This window comes from Musa acuminata, chromosome BXJ3-2, assembly GCF_036884655.1.
Source record: "Musa acuminata AAA Group cultivar baxijiao chromosome BXJ3-2, Cavendish_Baxijiao_AAA, whole genome shotgun sequence".
Taxonomy (NCBI): Eukaryota; Viridiplantae; Streptophyta; class Magnoliopsida; order Zingiberales; family Musaceae; genus Musa; species Musa acuminata.
Window position 1 is genome coordinate 9,687,463 of NC_088350.1, and position 16,651 is coordinate 9,704,113.

Here is a 16,651-nt window from a genome sequence, read left to right on the forward strand (position 1 = left end):
ATCTTTACTCTATCAAAGTTGCTAATAAGAGAAGCATGTTTCTTTTTCAAAGAGTTGTACTTTTACTTAAGATTCTACATTCATCAAACAATTCATGAAAAGCACTTGAAAGCTCATCGAAAGTTAAATTTGCATCTAATGAACTTATTACCTCATCTTCAATAGCCATTAGCGCATAGTGAGCAACTTGCTCGATGTTGGTTGGCTCCTTCGGAGGCACTTGAGTCGTCCCATGTAGCTTTGAGTGCCTTCTTCTTTGGTTGCCTCCTCTTTGTTTGGGGACATTCACTCTTGAAGTGTCCCGGCTTCTTGCATTCATAGCATATTACTTAATCTTTCTTGGGTTAAAATTTATTTTTAGTATCATTTTTAAATTTATTTCTTTTTATGAATCTTTCAAACTTTCTTGTTAAGAGTGCCAAATCATCATCAAAGTTCTCATCACTTGAGTTTTCTTTCAAGTGGTATTCTTATGTTCTCAGTGTCATATCCTTCCTGTTCTTTGGAAGGGTGACCTCAAGCTCTTCATGAGCTTTACATGTCATCTCATAGGTCATTAGTTCTTCACGAGGAAAGTTATTTAAATCTTTGGCCTCTTGAATGGCCGCGACTTTAGGGTCCCAACTCTTTGGAAGGGATCTTAAAACTTTATTAAGAGCTCAAAATCTGAGAAACCTTTACCAAGTCTTTTTAGACCATTAATGACATCCATAAATCGGGTGTACATGTCTCCAATGGTCTCACTCGGTTTCATTCGAAACAACTAATCAGAATGCACCAAAAGACTAATTTTTGACTCCTTCACTCTACTAGTGACTTCATGAGTTACTTCGAGTATGTGCCAAATGTCAAAAGTCATTTCACAAATCGATACTCGATTAAACTCATTTTTATCTAATGCACAAAACAAGACATTGGAAGAGAAGACTTTTGAAAGCTATTTTCTACAATATTCCATAATTTGAAATCTATTGAAATTAGAAAGATCCTCATTCTAGTCTTCCAATATGTGTAATCCGTCCCATTGAACATGAGCGGACGTGTAATTGAATGACTCTCTAGGTTGCCGGCAAATGTCATCTCTCTTGGGTTTAAAACCAAATGAGAGTGAACTTGGCTCTGATACCAATTGTTAGGATCAAGAGTAGCACTAAGAGGGGGGGAGGGGGAATTAGTGCAGCGGAAAACTTTCGTGATTTCAAAAGTCTACGTTTCGATAAAACCGACTTCGACAAAAATCGTTTCGTAAGGAGTTTAACTTGAAAGCGTACATAAGTGTAGAGAAGACAATAAGAAGGTAATGTAGCTTGTAGTAATGAAACTTGCACAAATTAAAAAGCAAACTAGGATTTAGAGTGGTTCGGTTAACGTGACCTGCATCCACTTTTGGATTCCTCCTCCAATGAAGTCTCCGGCATCCACTAAAGGCCTTCCTTCAATAGATGAAGACCAGCCACCTCTTTTATAGCACTTTCTCCTTTTCACGGGTTTAGGAGAGAACCCTTACAAGTCTCACTCCTCTCTTGAATGATCTCAAAACTTAGAAATGAAGCAGGAGAACTCTAGCACTTGTTTACAACACTTTTACACCCCAACAACTCAAGATTATCTCAATGTTTTTCATGCCCTTGCATGCAGAAAAGGGTGGGATTTTTATAGGCCCTAATGGCTTCAAAATTGGAGCCAAAAAGTGTCACATTCCTGGAATCCGAGGTACTGATGGTACCACCGTCGTTACTGGGCGGTACTACCACCGTTGATTTGACTCTGGGCGGTACCATCGTCGAACAGGGGCAGTACCATCACCCAGATATGTCACGCCCCTCAAAAATTATCTATGATATTAAAATTTTTCATCATCAGACCAATCCAGGATCCAAACTAACGTTTGAGGACACTGAAAAACATTCAATCAAATTCACATCCATAAAACCTGTGCATTTTAAAATCATATATCACATCACTCGATAATTCACATTTATGGCAACCCAAGCCAACTTGACAAACATGAACAACATTTATAAATCCACAAGCTAAATAAATTATACAATCAGAACTCCAACTATTCACCACAAGTTCATATCATCATAAATTAGACTTAACATTCCGAAATTCCAAATAAGAGAGATCTTCTAACACTTTTACACAATATATCCATTTCGATCATCAGAACAATTCATTACATACAAAATATGCTTATACAACAATAGCATAACAACCAACAAGACTTGCCCATAATTCTGAATAGCTATCCACTGCCTCAGCCCAAATCAAACATCTCGAAGAGTGACAAGCTGACCTGAAAGATTTATATAACAACAGAGTGAGCCAAAAACGGCTCAGCAAGTGACAAAACATATTCAGAACAAAAGGAACGGTTTCAAACGAGTAAGGTATCATAATGTAAGGTAGAATACAAGAATTCTCAAGGATACCATCTCATTAGATACAAAATCATATGTATCATGTCATTCAAAACATATTTGATTCATAACAAATGGAGCATAGAGTAATTGAAGCATATCAATGGCAGATAGGACATTTCAGAACATATCAGTTCATAGCAAATGGAGCACAGAGTAATTGGAGCATATCAATGGCAGATAGAACATTTCAGAACATATCAATTCATAGCAAATGGAGCACAGAGTAATTGGAGCATATCAACGGCAGATAGGACATTTCAGAATATATTAGTTCATAGCAAATGGAGCATAGAGTAATTGGAGCATATCAATGGCGTATGAAATGTTCCGAAGCATATCAACGACATATGGAACATTTCGAAACATATCAACAGTGGATCAAACATTTCAAAGCATATCAATAACAAATACCGTACAGAAGCTCAAACGTCGTCTTTGACGTTGCAAACATATCAATCTTATCCAAAGCATGTACAGAAACACATAACCAAAGCTCTGGATATCATATCAAACATACAGAAGGTGTAGTGGGATCTCAAACAGAATGTGATTCATCCATTTCTGAATGACCACCTGACAAAAGTCTCCCACGTCTGGGAGCTCCATCCACCCACGTCTAGGTGAAGTCAGAGGGGGCCGGCAGAGCATCGCAGGCTCTAAGCACATACCCTTTACCATTTTTGGCAAAGGTCCAGAATATCCCACAGAGCGGGACCCCACAGAGTGGGCAATAAGCGCATACCCTTTACCATTTCTGGCAAAGGTCCAGACAATCCCACACACCAGAGTACAAGAGGGTAGTTTTAACAATAAGTAGCATATATCGGAAGCACACGCGGAACAACAAAACGTACATGTGCCTTTTCGAGACAATACGAAACAAAGAACAAATCTCTCACAAATGTATTCAGATTTGGAATGAAATGGAATAGGCACATATTAGAAGCAAATGCGGAACAATGGGATACACATGTGCCTATGTGAGTCAATACGATATAGCATAAACGTTACACAATAGTTTTCAAGAATGCAAATAATTTTAAGGACAAGAGCATACAAGAATTCAAAGCAGTAATATAAAGCTCAATTGAATAAGAAGGCTAAAGGATATCAATTTCCAAAGGAATGAAACCAGAATATGAGAAATCGATCAAAGCTCGATCGTCGTCCTTGACGTTGCAATCATATCATTCTTATCCAGAGCATGTACAAAAACACATAACCAAAGCTCTGGATATCATATCAAACATATAGATGGTGTAGTGGGACCTCAAACAGAACGTGATACATCCATTTCTGAATGACCACCAGACATAATCTAGAGCATCGCAGGCTCTAAGCACATACCCTTTACCATTTCTGGCAAAGGTCCAGAATATCCCACAGAGCGGGACCCCACAGAGCGGGCAATAAGCGCATACCCTTTACCATTTCTGGCAAAGGTCCAAACAATCCCACACACCAGAATACAAGAGGGCAGTTTTAGTAATAAGTAGCATATATCGGAAGCACACGCGGAACAACAAACGTACATGTGCCTTTACGAGTCAAATACGATACAAGCAACAATCTCTCACAAATGTGTCCAGATTTGGAATGAAATAAAAGCAAGAGTATACACGGATTCCAAATAATCATATATAACTCAATTCAAATAAGAAGGTTAGATGAATTCGATATCCAAAGGAATGAAACTAGAATAGGCACACATCGAAAGCAAATGCGGAACAATGGGTTATACATGTGCCTATAGGAGTCAATACGATATAGCTTAAACGTTACACAATAGTTTTCAAGAATGCAAATAATTTTAAGGACAAGAGTATATAAGAATTCAAAGCAGTAATATAAAGCTCAATTGAATAAGAAGGCTAAAGGATATCAATTTCCAAAGGAATGAAACCAGAATATGAGAAATCGACCAAAGCTCGATTTCTGGCAGAATACAAGAGGCACATTGAACAAATGATTCAAACTATCAATCATGCTCCAATTTACTCAGAAATAATCATTGGATAATACTTTCAGATAAGACAGGCTTCATATGAATTGAACTGTCCAACAGAGAGAGTTACAAATAATTTGGTAAACAAGGGTCGTAGAACAAAATCTCTGTTTGGCAGAATTCATAATGTCAGATTCAACAGATAACTGGGCAGGTGTTTGGATTCCAAATCTTTCAATTCATATATCAAAAGAAAGATCTACGAGTCTAGTTTCCAATGGAATCAGTTTTGAACAAATCAAAGTTTCTAACAAAGACTTATAGGCAGCTCGGTATCAAAAGGTCAGAATCTCAGAAGTTGCACAGATTCGAATCGTTACGTCTAAACAGGAGATATATCAAATGCAAGGTTAGAACAATTCAAAGTTCCTCTTATTCAAAGCAAATGTAGAGATAAAATTGCAGTGAGGAAAGATCAGGATACTTGTAATAGGAAAGATTAGTACAATTACAGAAGAAACGAATCGGGAACTTGCAATAAGAAATATCAGAGCAATTATAGGAGAAACGATCAGGGAACTTGCAATAAGAAATATCAGAGCAATTATAGGAGAAACGATCAGGGAACTTGCAATAAGAAATATCAGAGCAATTATAGGAGAAACGATCAGGGAACTTGCCTTTCAAAGATTTCGATCCGAAGATCCAAAGAAGGTGCCAGCCCAAATCCTTCTACTTTTCCTCCGTGTCCTCTCTCTGTTTCGTTTTGTGCTCTCATTTTCTTCCTTTCTTCGCAACTACACCATGTGTCGAACATCGAGGCACAGTCACCTGCTCTCTCTTACTCTCATTCCTTCTTTTTCTTTCCCAAACGTAGCTGCCACAGCCGCCGCCGCTGCCGCTGCCACAATCGCCGCCCCTTCCACCGCACTACCTTCCTTCCTCCCTTCTCTCGCAGACATAACCGCTGCATACGCAGTCGCTGCCACTGCGGCCGCAATCCCGTCCGCAGCCCCTTTTTCCCCCTTTCCTTTCTTTTCTTTCCCAGCTGCAACTGCCGCAGTCGCAGTCGTAACCATGGTCGCAGCCACCACAGCCGCAGCCTCTTCTTTCTCCCCTGCTCTATTTCCTCTCCTTCTCTTCCTACTGCAGCTGCCACTGCCACAACTGCCTCCCCTTTTCCTCTTCCTCTCTTCTTCCCTTTTCCTTTCTCTTCTTCTTCCTTTCCTTCTCTTCTTTCCCAGCTGCACTGCTGCAGTCGCAGCCTCAGCCACAGCCACAGCCTCTTCTTCCTTCCCTGCTCATCTTCCTCTCCTTCTTCTCTTCCAACTGCAGCTGCCATCGCCGTAGCTGCAGCCCCTTCTTTCCCTTCTCTTCTTTCTCTCCTTCCCTTCTTCCTTTCTCTTCCTCTTTCCCTGCCTTAGCTGCAGCTGCCACAGCCGCAGCCGCAGCTACTTCTTTCCCTTCTCCTCTTCCTTCTCCTTCCTTTCTTCTTCTTCTCTTCTTCTCCTTCCTCCCCTTCTTCTTCCCGGCGTCACACACACCCTCTCCTCTGTTTCCTCTGCAGGGAACAGAGGTATCACAACCTCTTCTCCTGCTTCCTCTTCTTCTTCTCTTCCTCTTCTTCTTCTTCTGCTCTTCTCCTACCCGACACCCCACACGTCTCCTCTGTTTCCACCTGCAGGAAACAGAGGTGCTGCAGCCCTAGCTGCTGCCACCTCTCGCTCCTCTCCGTCTTCCCTCTCTTTTCCCTCTTCTTCTCCTTCTCTTCTTCTCCTCTTCCCTTTTCCTCCCCAAGGCCACACATCTCCTCGCTGCAGCCTTGCCGCAGCTATCTTCTTCTTCTTCCCTTTTCATCCTCAACGCCCCACACATCCTCTCCTCTGTTTCCACCTGCGGGAAACAGAGGTGCTGCAGCACTAGCTGCTGCAGCTGCCTCTCTTTCTCCTCTCCATCTTCCCTCTCTTCTACTTCTTTTCTTCTCTTCTCCCTCTTCTTCCTCTTCTTCCTCTCTTCTTTTCCCTCTTCTTCTCTTCTCCCTCTACTTCTCTTCCTCTTCTTCTTCTTCTGCTCTTCTCCTACCCGACACCCCACACGTCTCCTCTGTTTCCACCTGCAGGAAACAGAGGTGCTGCAGCCCTAGCTGCTGCCACCTCTCGCTCCTCTCCGTCTTCCCTCTCTTTTCCCTCTTCTTCTCCTTCTCTTCTTCTCCTCTTCCCTTTTCCTCCCCAAGGTCACACATCTCCTCGCTGCAGCCTTGCCGCAGCTATCTTCTTCTTCTTCTTCTTCTTCTTCTTCTTCTTCTTCTTCCCTTTTCATCCTCAACGCCCCACACATCCTCTCCTCTGTTTCCACCTGCGGGAAACAGAGGTGCTGCAGCCCTAGCTGCTGCAGCTGCCTCTCTTTCTCCTCTCCATCTTCCCTCTCTTCTACTTCTTTTTTTCTTCTCTTCTTCCTCTTCTTCCTCTCCCAACGCCCCACCGCTTCTCTCTGTTTCTCGAAGAAACAGAGAGAGCGTGGGAGGCAGTGGGATAAAACCGAAATTTTTGGTTTTCTTTATTTTCTTCTTTTTACAACTTAACAGTTCAGTCCTTGAAATTTCCATATTTACATATAGGTCCCCGATTTATAAATAAATCTTTATTAATAATTTTCAAAAACGAGGGATATTACAAGATATCCTAGGGCACTATCTTCGAGGCGATGCCACCGTCGGCCCTGGAGGTGCCACCGCCGGCCAAGAATTCGGGGGTTGAATTGGGTGCTCAATTCAGCCCAATTCAGCCCTATTAAGGGCCTAGTTGGCCCATACTTATGTTAGTGGGATTACCTCCCAATCCTAACTTAATTTATACTCTGACTATGATAATTAACATAATTTATAGTGCATCTTTTTCTAGTGCATCAATTGCTCTTCCAGCGAGCTTCCGGCATACTTCCGGTGATCTTTCGTCATACTTCTGGTAATGTTCCGACGGACTCCCAACAAGCTCCTAAACATTATGATGATCTTCTTGGTGAGTTCCGACGAGCTTCTATGGTAAGCTCCTGGACTTCTCGGTTGGTTCCCACAGAACTTCTAACGAACGTCCGGACTTTCGTCGAACTCTCAAACTCCCAATGAGATCTCGATCTTGACTTCGGCACAACACTTACTTTATGTCTTACTCCTATCGTAGTTAATCCTGTATACTTTTCTCAATATATAAATTAGATCAAACAACTTACAATTGACTTCATCATCAAAATTCGCGATTCAACATATCTTAATTTTGATGCTTTGAATTTAAATGAACCCTCTCCTTCAACCAGCAACTTGGATTCATCTTCTTCTGAAACATCATCTAATGAATGGAAGTATGTAGATGCTCATCCTAAGGAGACACACCAAATTTATCTTGTTTGTTTCTAAAGACCCATTTAGTACCAATAACTAAATGGTCATGTGGCCTAGGAACAAACTTTTATATCTCATTTCTCTCAAATTGATTTAACTCATCTTGCATTGTAGTGACCCATGAATTATCTTTTAAGGCCTTTTCAATGCATTTTGGTTCAATTTGGGAGAGAAAAGCGGCGTTGACACAAAAATTCTTAAGAGAAGAACGAGTTTGAACCCCTTTAGATGTGTCTCTTATGATTAGCTCCTTAGGATAAGCATCTACATACTTCCAATCCTTGGGTAAGGATGTTTCAGAAGTAGATGCATCCAAGTTGCTAGATGGAGAAAGGGTTTCATTTAAATTCAAAGCATCAAAATTAATATCATTATCAAAATCATTTTTCTTAATTTCGGAAACCTCATTAAAAACAACATGAATGGATTCTTCTATAATTAAATTTCTTTTATTAAAGATACGAAATACTTTAGAAATAGAAGAATAGCCAAGAAAAATTCCTTCATCGGATTTAGCATCAAATTTTCCTAAGGCATCTTTTTCATTCAAGATAAAATACTTACACCCAAAAACTTTAAAATATGAAACATTAGGTTTTTTTGTTGTTCCACAACTCATAAGGAGTTTTGGTGAGTAAGGGTCTTACTAGAACTCTATTTATGACATAGCATGCCGTGTTTATAGCTTCGGCCCAAAAATATTTGGGTAGGCTATGTTCATTCAACATGGTTCTTGCCATTTCTTGTAAATTTCCATTCTTTCTTTCTACTACTCCATTTTGTTGAGGATTTCTTAGGGTAGAGAAGTTGTGATTGTATCCATTAGATTCATAAAATTCTTGAAAATCACGGTTTTGAAATTCACCACCATGATCACTTCGAATTGACGAAATCATAAAACTCTTTTCATTTTGAATAAGTTTACAAAACTTGGAGAAGTATCTAAAGCATTCACTTTTGTGTGTCAAAAAATAAGTCTATGTATATCTACTATAATAATCTAAATGACAAATGCATATTTACTACCTCCTAGGCTTGATGTAGAAATTGGTCCGAACAAGTCCATATGGATCAATTACAAAAGTCTAGAAGTGCTTATTTGATTCTTAGGTTTGAAGCTACCTTTTATTTATTTTCCTAATTGACAACATCATACATATTATCTTTGATGAACTTGATATGAGAAATTTCTCTTACAAGTTCTTTAGATGAAATTTGGATGATTAGTTTCATGTTACCATGACCTAATCTCCTATGCCAAAGCCAAGCATCATCATTCAAAACCGAAAAACATATTTCATTGCAAAGATGATTAATGTCAATGGTGTATACGTTATTTTGTTTTAATGCAATCATAAATATGTTTTTATGTGGTTTTTCAATAATACAACAATTAGATTCAAATTTAACAATATATCCTTTATCACACAATTGATTAATACTCAAGAGGTTATATTTTAAGCCATCAACTAACAAAACATCTTCAATAAAGAAGTTGAATTTGTTACCTATGGTTCCTTTGCCAATGATTTTACCCTTGTTGTTGTCTCTGAAGGTGACATATCCTTCATCTATGCTAGTGAGCTTAGAGAATTGAGATGGATCTCTGGTCATATACCTTGAGCATCCACTATCAAGGTACCATCTCCTGCTCCTAGCTTGTGATAGTATTTTTAGATACCCATTTGACCTTGGGTGCCTCAAAAATCGATCTAAATTACTTATCATATTACATTGAGTTATTTGAGGTACTTTTAGGAACGCAAATCAATTTATATGGACTACATTTCTTAAATGGACAATGATAAGCTATATGTCCAAGTTTGCAATAAAAGTTATATTTCTTTTGGGGTGAAACATGCAAGGTAGGACCTTTAACAAAGGTGGTTGGATTATATTGAGAGCTACTCACAAATCTGATTCTACCTTTTCTATGAACGTGACCCTTGTTGGCAAGGATCATGTTCAATGACTTACTACCAACCTCAAATTTCTTCAAGGTATCTTTGAGTAGTAAGTTTTCCTTTTGAACTATTTTTAAATCATGACATTTCGTACATGGAGCTAAACTATCATTATACTTAATTTTTAATTTATCAAAATCACTAATAAGAGAATCATGCTCCTTTCTTAATAATTTATATTTTTTACTAATTATTTTGCATTCATCAAATAAATCATAAAAAACATTTAATAGTTCATCAAATGATAAATTTGCATCTAATGAACTTGTTACCTCATCTCCAATGGCCATTAGCGCATAGTGAGCAACTTGCTTAGTGTTGGTTGGCTCCTCTTTTTCGGATGCGCTTGAGTTGTCCCATGTTGCTTTGAGCGCCTTCTTCTTTGGTGTCCTCTTCTTGGCTTGGGGACATTCGCTCTTGTAGTATCCCGGTTTCTTGCATTCATAATAAATTACTTGATCTTTCTTGGGTTCAAATTTATTTTTAGTGTCATTTTTAAATTTATTTCTTTTAATGAATTTTTTGAATTTTCTTATTAAAAGTGCAAGTCATTATCAAAGTCCTTATCACTTGAGTTTTCTCTCAAGTGGTCTTCTTGTGTTCTCAGTGCCATATCCTTCCTGTTATTTGGAAGGGTGTCCTCAAGCTCTTCATAAGCTTTACATGTCATTTTATAGGTCATTAGTGACCCAGTTAGTTCTTCAAGAGGAAAATTAGTTAGATCTTTGGCCTCTTGAATAGTCATTACTTTAGGGTCCCAACTCTTTGGAAGGGATCTTAAAACTTTATTAACGAGTTCAAAATCCGAGAAACCTTTACCAAGTCATTTTAGACTATTGACGACATCCGTAAATCGGGTGTACATGTCTCCAATGATCTCACTCGGTTTCATTTGAAACAATTCATAAGAATGCACTAAAAGGTTAATTTTTGACTCTTTCATTCTACTAGTGCCTTCATAAGTCACTTCGAGTGTGTGCCAAATATCAAAAGTCATTTCACAAATTGACACTTGATTAAATTCGTTTTTATCTAATGCATAAAACAAGGCATTCATAGCCTTTGCATTTAAAGCGAAAGTCTTCTTCTCCAACTCATTCCAATCGTTCATTGGAATAGAAGACTTTTGAAATCCATTTTCTACAATATTCCAAAGCTCAACATCTATTAAAATCAGGAAGATTCTCATTCCTATCTTCCAATATGTGCAATCCGTCCAAGTGAACATGTAATTGAATGACCCTCTTGGTTGCCAGCAAATGCCATCTCTCTTGGGTTTAAAACTAAATGAGAGTGAACCTTGCTCTAATACCAATTGTTAGGATCAAGAGCGCACTAAGAGAGGGGGGGGGGGAGGGGGGGGTGAATTAGTACAGTGGAAAACTTATGTAATTTCAGAAAATATTTTGTACGTTCGAAGGAAATCGATTCGGAAAGATAATTACTTTAAAACGTAAGAGAGCATAAGTGTAATGAAAGCAAGATGAGGAGAAGAAATACTTTGCTATAAAATGATTTGCAGTTAAAGAAGATTGCTCAAAATGAAATGCAAACCAGATTTAGAGTGGTTCGGTCAATCGTGACCTACATCTAGTTTCGGCTTCCTCCTCCGACGAGGTCACCGGCGTCCACTAGAGGCCTTTCTTCAATAGGCGAAGGCCAACCACATTTCACAGCTTTTCTCCTTTTGCTGGGTTTAGTAGACAACCCTTACAAATTTCACTCCTCTCTTGAATGATCTCGACACTTAGAAAAGGAGGAGAACTCTAGCACTTTTACAACACTTTAAGGCTCAAAGAACTCAAGATTTGTTAATAGGTTTCGTGCCCTTTCATGTAGGAAAGGGTGGGATTTTTATAGGCCCCAATAGCTTTCAAAAATGGAGCCTAAAAATGTCTAATCTCGGATTTCCGGGGTCCAAGCGGTACCACCACCATTATTGGACAGTACTACTGCTTGACATCTACCACTGGGCGGTACTACCGCTTAGTATAGGCGGTACTACCGCTTGACAGAGCTCGGAGATCGAGCTTTGGTGGTACCACCGCTTGACAAGGGCGGTACCACTATTGGCAGTAATAACTGTCGATGATACTACCGCTTGACAGGGGTGGTACCACTACCCAGAATTCCTGGGAGACCGAGTCTCGCAAGTGGTGCCACCACCGGCCCTGGAGATGCCACCGCCGGTTGAGAATTCTGGGTCCTGGTTGGGCCTTGAATTCGACCTAAACCAACCCAACTTAGGGCCCAATTGGTCCATAATTAAGTTAGTGGGATTACCTCCCAATGCTAACTTAATTTACGCTCTAACTATGATAATTAAGACATGATTATTGCATCTCATGTTCCAGTGCGTCAATCGCTCTTCCGATGAGCTTTCGGCGTACTTCCGATGAACATCCGACGAACTCTCAGCAATACTCCGGTAGACTCCCAACAAGCTCCTGGACTTTGCAACAATCTTCTTGGCGAGTTCCAACGAGCTTCTATGGCAAGCTCCTGGACTTCTCGTTTGGTTCCTGCAGAACTTCCGATGAACGTCCGGATTTCCGACGAACTCTCGAACTCCAAACATGATCTCGATCTTGACTCCGGCATAACACCTGCTTCAAGTCTTACTGCCATCATAGTTAATCTTGTACACTTTTCTCAATATACAGATTAGATCAAACAAATTACAATTGACTTCATTATCAAAATCCGAGATTCAACATCCTTTTGCTTATACCTTCGTTAAGACTATTATAACAAGCCATATAATCAAATAATTTTATGTCAGGATTCATGATAAACATGCAACCCGTGTACTTGATATAATCATTTATGCAGTCAAATATCAATAAAACATGAAAATGTGAAATCAATATGCATTGCAATTACCATGATATGAAACTTGCATGTAATAAACTAAAGAAAATGATATTGATACCACTACACATGCCATTCAAAAGGCCCCCATATTTTCAAGAAAAAAATATCTTCAAGAAATTAACATTTTACTCATGCTATTTGCATATGGTAATTTTCGCTAGCAATTTCAAGTGTATGTAACATTTTTTTTATGATTTTATATATAAATCATATTTATCATAATTTTAAATGTGCATAATATTTTTATATAAAATTTTCATAAAGATCTCTTCTAACTATTATATTTTTATTCTTATGTACCATATCTCTCACATTTCAAAACTTATGTGCTTTAACTATTTAAAATTTTAGTTTAAAATATGATAAGATTATTGAATCTCGGATTTTGATGATGAAATTAATTGATGAAGTTATGATCTAATGTGTATTTGTGTGATGCAGGACCAACTTCATTCATAGAAAGACGATTAGATTAAAGAAGGAAGAATCAAATATTGAACCGGAGTGAAACATGTTAGAAGATTGGACGTTGGGCCGGAGGACCGGTCGACGTGCCATAAGGACTTCTTGCCATGAGTTCGAGCATCAAGCTGAAGGATCAGACATTGTACTAAGGAGATCAGATACTACGGGAGGTCAATATGTCAATTAGGCAATATGCCGAAGGAGAGGATGATGTGCCAGATGAACCAATGACATGTTGGACAATATAGGATTCTTGCTTGTAATCATATATGTCTAAGATCGAAGTAGTCTAGATCTAATTGAGTTAGTTTCAGGTGTAACCAAGCTAACTCAATTAAGGACCCATTGGGAGACCCATTCAGTGACCCATAAATGGGTCAAGTGGTGGCATCGCTAGAACAGGCGATGGTACCACCCAACCCAAACATAGTCTCCCAAACTATGTTAAGCGGTGATACCGCTTAGCACAGGCGGTGGTACCGGCAATACCTCGAAATCCTTAGGATTTGAATTTGGCTTTACTTTTTGAAGTCATTTGGGGTCTATAAATACCCTAGTTATTCCTGCTTGGAATAAGCAGAAAAAGAGTAGGAAAAAGAAAGAACTCTTGTGAAAAAAAGAGGTGTAAACTCTCTTGAAGCGTAGAGTCACTTCTTCATAGTATTTAGAAGTTCTTCTATAGGGAGAAGTGAGGTCTAAGTGTAAAAGAGAGAGGTGTAAATTGTTGAATCTCGGATTATGATGATAAAATCAATTGGTAAATTACTTGACCTAATCTATGTGTTAAGATAAGTATGCAGGATTAACGACGATAGCAGAAAGGCATAAAGCAGATGATGGGCCGGAGTCGAAGATTCAGACGATATACCGGGAGCTTGCCGAGAGCTCGTTTGAAGATCACCGAGAGTTTATCAGAAGATCACCGAGAGTTTGTAGCTGAAAGCTCGTCGGAAGATCACGGAGAGTTCGTCGGAAGATCACAGAGAGTTCATCGGAAGTTCGCTAGAAGCTCGCTGGAAGACTCGTCAAGAAGTTCGCTGAGGGAAAAATCGATATATCAGACTAATTGCTTGCCTTTAATCACAGTTAGAACCATAAATTGATTTAAGATTGGGAGGTGATCCCACTAACTCAGTCAGGGGCCAACTGGGCCATTAGCAAGGCTAAATTGGGTCAGATTAGTTGAATCTCGGATTTTGATGATATAATCAATTGGTGGGTTAATTGATCTAATCCATATTATTGAGTTAAGTGTGCAGGATTAACTACGATAACCAGAAAACATAAAGCAAGGATACCGGAGTCGAGCTCGATGGACGTTTAAGAGACCGAAGAATCATCGGAGATGCTGCCGGAACCATCCGAGAAGAAATCGGGAACGTGTCGGAAGTTCGCCGAAGAAATCGTCGGAGGCTCGCGGAGATCACCAAGAAGGCTCGGCTACTCGTTAAAGTCATCACAAAGATTGGGAGCTTGTAGGGAGTCCGTCAGAAGAAGTTCGTCGGAAAGCTCGCCGGAACAAGACTCGACGTTCGCGGTTAAAAAAAACTTGCTTAGGATGTTTTTTTTATGTTATGTAGTTCACCTGTAATTAGGATTAGGATTAAGAGATAATCCTATATCCTGGTTAGGGGCCAACTGGGCCCAAAGTCAGATTTGGTTTGGGCGAAAATTAAGCCAAACCAATGAATCGGAAAGCCAGGCGGTGGAACCGCCTGGCTGGGCGGTGACACCTCCTTGGCTGGGCGGTTGCACCATCCAGCACCCGAGCGCTAGGCGGTGGCACCGCCTGGCTGGGCGGTGGAACCTCCAGCACCGGGAACCCTAAGAGAATTCAAATTTTGAAACCCAAAATTTGAATCCTCTTGAGGCATATAAATACCCCTCAAATCTCAACTGAGGTTACAACTTTTGAGAAGCATTTTGATTGAGAGAAAAGTCTTAGAAAGTCTTAGCAAGTCTTGTTTTCAATTTGCTAGAGAGTTCTCCTCCTTCTTTCTTATTGAAAAATTGTAAGAGGTTGAGCTGCTTGTAAAAGGTTGTAAGAGGGGTGTTTACCCTTCCATTTCAAGAGACTTGCTAGTGGAAGGTGGGAGCCTCATCGAAGAGGGGCCTCGTAAGTGGAGTAGGTCATTTGACCGAACCACTCTAAAAATCGGCGTAATCTCTGGTTTGCTCTTCATTATTGTCATTTACATTACTGCAAATCTTCTTACTGCTTTAGTTCCTTATTACTCTTGCTGCGCAACTTCAAGAATACGCCTTCAAGTTAAATTTCTCAAGTTTCGTTCTCAACGTACGAAAGATTTTGTTAAAATCGAAGTTTTAATCCGCTGCACTAATTCACCCCGCCCCTCTTAGTGCTGCTCCGATCCTAACAAGTGGTATCAGAGTAAGGTTATCTCTCATATTTGGTTTAATACCCAAGAGAGATGGCTTACTCCGGCATGCAAGAGGGCCATTCTATTGCACGACCACCTTTGTTTAATGGGTCGGATTACACATATTGGAAGACTCGCATGAGAATCTTCCTCATTTCTATGGACTTTGAGCTTTGGTCTATTGTCGAGAATGGATTTCAAAAATCTTCTCTTCCGATGAGCGAATGGGATGAATCGGAGAAGAAGGTTTTTGCTTTAAATGCAAAGGCTATGAATGCCTTGTTTCGTGCACTAGACAAAAACGAATTTAATCGTGTTTCAATGTGTGATTCAGCTTTTGATATTTGGAGAACTCTTGAGGTCACTCATGAAGGCACTAGCCGAGTGAAAGAGTCCAAAATCAACATCCTTGTGCACTCTTACGAACTTTTCCGAATGAAACCAAGTGAGTCCATCGGAGACATGTACACCCGGTTTACGGATGTCATCAATGGACTCAAAGCTCTTGGTAAAGATTTTACTAACTTTGAACTAGTAACTAAAATCTTAAGATCCCTCCCTAAAAGTTGGGATCCAAAAGTTACGGCCATTCAAGAGGCCAAAGAACTTAAAGCATTCCCTCTTGAAGAACTCATTGGGTCTCTAATGACCTACGAAATGACATGTCAAGCTCATGACGAGCTCGAGAACACCCTTCCAAAGAACAGGAAGGATATGACACTCAAATCACAAGAAGATCACTTGAAAGGAACATCAAGTGATGAGGACAGTGACAATGACATTGCACTTTTGACTCAAAAATTTAAAAAATATTTAAGAAAGAACAGATTTAAAAATAATACAAAAAATAAATTTGAACAAAAGAAGGACCAAGTGATTTGCTATGAATGCAAAAAACCGGGACACTATAAGAACGATTGTCCTCAAGCCAAAAAGAGAACATAAAAAAAGAAGGCATTCAAAGCAACGTGGGATGATTCAAGCGCATCCGAAGAAGAGGAGTCCAACACCGAGCAAGTTGCTCATTACGCGCTAATGGCGTTAGGAGAAGAGGTATGTGATTTATTTAATGAAGATTTATCTTTTGAAGAACTATCTATCACTTTTCATGAATTATTTGATGAATGTAGAACTCTTAGCAAGAAGTTAAGTATCTTAAAGAAAGAGCATGCTTTGCTACAAGATAAGTTTGATAGTCT